The following is a 7,822-nucleotide window of genomic DNA, read 5'->3' on the forward strand; positions in this document are numbered from 1 at the left end:
GTTGATAATAACTTGCTAAACCCAGAAAACCTCACACTTTTGAAACATTCTTTGGAGTTTTCCAGTTCATCATAGCAGAAACTTTACTTAGATCAACTCGGATTCCATCGGATGATACTGTATGTCCTAAAAATCCAACCTCATGAAGCCAGAATTCACACTTGCTAAATTTTGCATACAACTATTTTTCTCTCAAAGTCTGTAATATGATTATCAGATGTTGAACATTCTCAGATTCTATCTTGGAATAGATCAATATATCATCAATAAACACAACAACGGATTTATCCAAATGAGGTTTTAAAACCCGATTCATTAAATGCATAAATGCAGCAGGGGCATTAGTCAAACCAAATGGCATTACCAAAAACTCATAATGACTGTAACGAGTTCTAAAAGTGGTTTTTGACACATCATGGTCTTTAACCTTTAATTGATATTACTCGGATCTGAGCTCTATCTTCGAGAACATTGTGACACCTTTCAATTGATCAAATAAATCATCGATACGTGGCAAAAGGATACATATTTTTTATTATGACTCTGTTCAACTGTCTATAGTATATACACAATATCAAAGAGCTGTCTTTCTTTTTCACAAACAAAATAGGTACATTCTAGGGAGACATAATCAGTCGAATAAACCCTCGGTCTAATAACTTTTGCAACTGTGCTTTTAATTCTTTTAGCTCAGTTGGTGTCATACGGTATGGTGATATGGATATTGGTGCTGTTCCAGGAACCAAATAAATCACAAACTCAACTTCATGATCAGGAGGTATACCCGACAACACTTTAGGAAATACATCAGTGGACTCACTAACAACTGGTAACTGATCTAACTTCAGTTCTGAATCCCTGGTGTCAAGAATAAATGCTAGAAATACTTTGCTACCTTTTTGAATCAATCTCTAAGTAGTAAAAGCTGAAATAATTCTAAAAACATCTTTCAGACTCTCAGATTCAATTGAAATCATCTCTCCTGTCTGGCATCTCAAATCAATTGGTTTCTGTCTATAGTTTGCCACAGCATCATGCAATGATAACTAATCCATACCTAGAATAACATCAAATTCCCGAAAGGGTAACAACATCAAATCAGCAGAGAATTCACAGCCCCTAATTTTCAGTGGACAATTACGATAAACTAAGTTAACTATCACACTCTGACCTAGTGGATGAGTGACTTGAATATCATAATCTGTATATTCAACATGCAACTTCTTTTCTTTTACTAATGCAGTAAAAATATAAGAATGAGTTGCCCCGGAGTCAATCAATGCATACACAGTAACATCAAAGAGATAGAATATACCAGCAATCACATCTGGAGCAGTAGCTTCCTCTCGGACTCGAATAGCATATGTACGAGTAGGTGCTCTAGCCTCTGATTGAATGACAGTGTCTTTCATTCCCGTACGAGCAGTCCCTGTAGCACTATTTTGGCCCAAACGTCTACTTTTCTGAGAGGTAGACATTTTCTTTTCTTTCTGATCTTTATCCTCTTTTGACGCTTTAGGAAAATTCCAAATAAAATGATTAGTCGACCCACATCTATAACAGGCTCTCGATTTACCTCTACACTCGCCAAGATGATATTTCTAGCAATATCTACAATTAGGCTTTGGAGCATTTCGTACACTTCCCACACTATCAACTGGTTTAGTAGGTACTCTAAAATCATGTTGAATCGTCTTGTTTTTGTTCGGATGCTTAGACACTGAGATAGCTCGGCTAAAATCATCTTTAGTCTTCTTCACTAGTGATGCAGAAAACAACTTGGAAAAACCTCTCTTATGAAACTCTTAAATTCGTTTATCCCGTTGTATCTTGCGGCTATACACTTCTTCCATTTTCTGTGCACGATCAAAAAAAGACAAGAAATTCTCAAATTTCATTACCTTCGATCATCATTCAGATTTCATCATTCAGGCCATCTTCAAACTGGATGCACATCTCTTCTTCGGTAGGCACAATTTCTCGGGCATATTTACTTAAATACACAAATTCTCTCTTGTATTTAGCTACCGATCTATTTCCCTGATGTAACTTAAGAAATTCTCTCTTTGTCTTGTCCAAATACCTTTTCCCAACATATTTCTTTTTAAACTCAGTTTGAAAGAATTCCCAAGAAATTTTCTCCTTTGGTACCATAGTTACTATCGTAGACCACTAACTATATGCTTCCTCTTTTAATAACGAAATGACACGTCCTCAGAAGAATAAGCCATTTCTTCAGAAACCCATAAAATATTTTGAAGCCAGCACTCAGCTTTAATCGGATCATCGTCTAATCTACCCCTAAATTCTTCAGCACCACACTTTCTAAGTTTCTCAACCGAAATACGTCTATTAGGCTCAATCACAAAAAAAGGTGGAGGTGCAACTAGAGGTACAATAGGTGGTATAACAGGGGGTGGAGGTCGTTGAGTCAGATTTTTAACTTGCATAAACTCGCTGAACCACTGGTTCATATACCCAAAGAACATATTCTTAAGCCCATGTTCCTAAGTTGGAGGAATCAGGACATTACTACTTGTCCCATGATCATAAGTTGATATGTTATTGTTAACCTCATCATTGTCAGCACGATCAAAACCATATGACGTCTTTACAATCTATAAGAAAACAAAGGTTAGATCAGATCAAACACATCACATTATCGTAGATTTATATGGCATGTAATTCTAGACATTTCACATGCTACGTTCAGTCCGAGAATCGACTAAATCGTAGATTTAATACCACTAAATGTAACATCCCTAACTCGTATCCGTCACCAGAACAAAGTTACAGAGCATTACTGAATGAACAGAATAGTAAACCATTCAAATCATATATTAATACAGACATAATCAAATCTCATTCAAATACATCCATAATGTCCCTTAATCGAGCCCTCGAGGCCATAAAAATACTATAGAAACCATCCAGGACTAAATCAAAAACATTTTGAAAATTTAAAAAAAGTTAGAAAAATTTAGACTGTAGGGGTCACACGGCCGTATGGCGAGACCGTGTGACTCGCACAGTTGACACAATTGCTCGTGTCTCAGGCTATATGGACATTCAAAATAAGGATACACGGTTGTGTCCCAGCCCATGTAACTCACTGACTTGTGTCACATAGCCAAGCCACACACCCGTGTGTCAGGCCATGTGCTAGGCCGTGTAAATGTCTGACTTGTATGTATTGAACCTAAAGGGGACACAAGGCTGAGACACACACCCGTGTCTCAAGTCGTGTGGCCTTAAAATGAACCTTAAAACACAAATTTACCATTTCAAGTTTGCTTAGACCTTAAGAAACTAAAATACCAACCAAAACACCAATTCAAAATGACATTAATCAGGCCAAAAACACATCAAAACCAACCTAACATGTGCCTAACCAATGTACCCTCATTGGTACCACAAGTATATACAATTTCACAACAAAGTAAACATCAATTCAATTTATCAGCTCATTCAAGCAATACCGAATCAAAATACCTATAAAAGGTACCACAATTACAACAATTCAATTATATATATATATCATACATAATAGCATATCAATAATACCTCTTTCTCATATAATATGTAAGTTGATAATTTGCACAAAATATCATTAATAACATTTACATAAACAAAACATGAACCAAAACCGCACAAAAGCCTATACATGTCATATAATTCGAATTAAACATTTCAAAAACTACCGAGATAAGCTGGATAATGTGACTTGAGTGCCGATCCGATCGTCCAACCTTTTGAGAATCTACAATGATAATAAACAACACAAGTAAGCTTAATGATGCTTAGTAAGTTCGATGAGTTAAATGATAAATCTTACTAAACTAACTATAATAATTCAAACAATAATAATCATCCAAGAAAACTTTCTGTCATTCACAACTTCAATAGATAATTACATCCATATTCAGATCAATACGAAATAAATAACAAATCTTTCATATTCATTAAACAAATTATCTTACTGAGATTTTCCATTCGAAGAACGACTTATGGGTAAGAGTACATCATCAACAGAAGCTCATAAGATCTAGTCCTCTCGAAGACGCCAACAGAAGCTTATAAGAGCTGAACAGAAGCTCATGAGAGATTAACAGAAGCTCGTGAGTGCTTAACAGAAGCTCATAAAAGCTGATCCACCCAAATCACTCCAAACAGAAAGTCAAACGTGAGAGTTCACAAAAAATGTTGAACCCCGGTTTACTTGGGTATTATGTCGATATCTCCCTCCAATACCATCTCCACTCCAAACCCCCGTCATACACCAAACAAGAATGTACTTAAATCTCTTGTTCAATCCAAACCGAGTATTAAAATAGATAATATAACTCTAACAATAATTCATTTCCAACAATAGAACATATATATATATATATATATATATATAATATCAATCATCAATTTATAAAAATGCTAGGTTTTAACCATACGAACTTACCTGGACTAAATTGTAGTCGTTGTAAAAGTTCAGGGATTATTTCGCTATTTTTCCTTTTCCACGAGTATCTACAGGATTTTAATCTAAAATGTAAAATTCTTCATTTATTAAAACATATTTCGTTTTCAAACCATTTTACAATTAATACCCTTTTATTTTTCAAAATTACACAATTACCACAAACTTTTACCATTTTTACAATTTAGTTTTTTAACCCGAAATTCATCAAATTAATCATTTTTCTCAAGTCCATATTTTATCCAAATATACTAGGCCCTCAAACAGCCCCTAATAAACATCAATTTCAATATCCAACTCTAATATTTTGACATTTTCACAATTTAATCCTAAAAATCAAAATTTAACAAAAATCACTTTACAAAATCATCACACAACACAATCAAAGCTCCAAATACATCATATTCATAAAAAAAAATCAAATATTCAATAATGGAACCTTCTAAAATTTTTAACAGAATCAGAAACGAAGGTACGGGCTAGCTAAACCTAGTTGCAACGATATCAAAAATAGAAAAATTACAAGAAACGGGTAAGAATTGAACTCACATGCAAGCTTCTATGCTCAACTGATTCTCCAAGATACTTCTATGGTGTTTCGGCAATGGAATAAGAAGAAATGAAGATGAAAAACTTATTTCTTCTAATTTGTTTTATTTAATTTCTATTTATTTACAATTATGCCATTAAAATCTCATTAATCTATCATTTTAATTTCTCTTGTCGTCCAACACTATCCATTGAGGACTAATTATTATATTTCTCCCTCCTCATGTAATTATTAATCTATTTAATCATTTAATTGAACTATTATTAACTTTTGCACCTTTTTTAATTTATTCCTTTTTGTTTAATTAACAATCTAAACGTTGATATTTCTAGACCAAATTTTAATACGACTATAATGAATCTATAAATACTCTAAAAATAATATTTACGAGTTGATACAACAGAAATTTGTGGTCCCAAAACTACTATTTCGTCACCACTGAAAATCAGGTTGTTACAATTAGCATATTTAATTTTCTTGCAAAACTTTCTTTTTATGATTCACTGTAATAAAAAATCATATCAGTAACCACCTAGATTCTATAGTTTACGCTATTTATCACTCAATCGCCCTCTCCTTTGGGTTCGATCATTGGAATACTCTAGTGTTCCATTGTAACACTACAAATATTACAATTGACTTGTACACTTGCAGTAAAACTGCGCTTTAATTTTTTTATAAAATTGTTTCTTTTATACGCACGCGAGAACACGATCAAATTTGTTGGCATTGTTGTCAGGGAGACAATGCAAGATTGAGTAATTTTTTGTTGTGCATTTTTATTTAGAGATAAGTAGTAAAAGTAGGATTTAATTTACATTACTCTCGTGTGCTTGTAGGATGCATTGCATGGCTCAGATCATTAATGGTGTCTTACAATTTAAACCAAAACGGGAACGTATCATCACATATGCGGGGAGGGAGTGACATCCTAGAGACACCCAACCTCTACTAAGAGAGCAACCCATCAAAGATCCATGAGTAGAGATTCAACCACCACCACGTCCACTCATAGAACAACGTACTTTTCACTACTACACTATGTCCAATCTGGATGATGTTCAAGGTAGCATTAACCGCCCAATGATTAATGTTAATAACTTCGAAATCAAGCTAGTAATGATCCAAACGATACAAATAAACCTTCAATTTTGAGGATCAATGAATAAAGATCCGAACAAACATCTTAAGAGATTTCTAACTATTTGTGATACCTTTAAATATCATGGAGTATCTGGTGACGTTATCCGTCTTCAGTTATTCCTTTTCTCTCTTACTGATGATGCATTTATGTGGCTAGATTCACAGCCGATAGATTCCATCAACACTTGAGATGAGCTAACGAGCAAATTCTTGGTCAAATACTTTTCCCCTAGTAAGAGTATGAAGCTTTGAATGGGTATTACAAATTTTCAAAAATTAGAAGGGGAATCACTATACAAGGCATGGGAGCGCGTTAAGCTCATTATACATAAGTGTCCATATCATGGCTTGTAAGATTAGCATGCTTCTATTTTGTTATAAACTCATTTTATGTATGACTAGTATGATTTAAAGTTTCCTAGGGTATTCTTAACCTTGAATATCTATAAATGTTCAAATTTGTTAAAGTTTGCATGATAATAAGACATTATGTAACCAGTGATGTTGCGACAGTGGTGTTATAACATCCAGAATTAGGGCCTAGTCAGAACAACGGTTTCGAGACCATAAATTTGAAGTAGGAATAATTATTTTATGATTATTATAAGGTCTATGATATGATTGCATGCTTGTGTGAAAATTTTGTGAAGAAATTTTATGCCTAAAGTGTTTAATTTGTAGTTAGGGACTAAATTGAATAATTTGCAAAATACATGTTCTAGAAGCATTGAGCATGAAATTTCCATGGATTCTTAATTAGAGGGCCTTAAATAGAAATTTGACCAAATTCTAAAATTTTGGACAAAAAGGGGCATGGATAGTAAAGATATGAAAAAAATACCTTAAGGGCATTTTTGTCATTTGGTTATTAAATGAGCAAAATGGGAAAAATCAAGCCAAAAATGTGTGTCCATATTCTTCCTTGGTGCCAAAATTTGCATGCCCTCCATAGCTAGAGTTTTCAACTTTTCAAGCTTGATTGTAAGTACTCTTAAGCCTTGTTTTTGATGTTCTTTCCATTTTTGAAGTCCTTGAAGCATGGTCTATCCATTTCTAGCCATATTTTGAGCTAGCGTTCATGTATGAAATTTGATCCATGTGTGACATGTTTGTAATATGATGTTTAATGAAGTAATATGAAATTTTGATGTGTGTTTAACAAATTTTATTAAGTGATTTTTCATGAAAACCCATAAAAGGACCTTTTTGAAAAAAAAGTGTAAAATATGGGTGTTAAAAATGTGATTTGATGAGAAATGTGGGTTGCTATGAGCATGTTATATGTTCGGCTAGGCTTGGATAACCAAGAAAATGCATGTCTTTCATTTTACAAGCCTAGGGACTAAAGTGTAAATAAGTGAAAAGTTAAGGGTGAAATGGTAACTTTACCAAAGTATGTGTTATGGGTCGATTTGAAAAATATATGTATTAAACGAGTTAAATTTGGTATTATAGAGCAAGAAAAGCAAGGAATGAACCTTGACCAGGGGAAAAACAAGGTGTACGACGATTAGGCTCATTTTTACTATTTTTGTATTGAGGTAAGTTTATGTGTAAATAATACAATATTTTATCATATTTTAACACTTTAATTGTGTATGAATTTCTATGTTCAATTGTTATGATGAGTGTATGAATGACCTATTAGTAAATGAGAA

At 33.5% G+C, this 7,822-nt stretch overlaps 1 non-coding gene across 1 annotated transcript; it reads right to left on the minus strand.

The window, feature by feature from the left end:
• Window positions 1-6,407: 6,407 nt before the first annotated feature.
• Window positions 6,408-6,514, minus strand: LOC128281306 (small nucleolar RNA R71). Its single transcript, XR_008271519.1, has one exon. It is a non-coding gene; the product is annotated as a small nucleolar RNA R71 (small nucleolar RNA).
• Between the last annotated feature and the right edge of the window lie 1,308 nt (window positions 6,515-7,822).

This window comes from Gossypium arboreum, chromosome 9 (assembly GCF_025698485.1).
Source record: "Gossypium arboreum isolate Shixiya-1 chromosome 9, ASM2569848v2, whole genome shotgun sequence".
NCBI lineage: Eukaryota > Viridiplantae > Streptophyta > Magnoliopsida > Malvales > Malvaceae > Gossypium > Gossypium arboreum.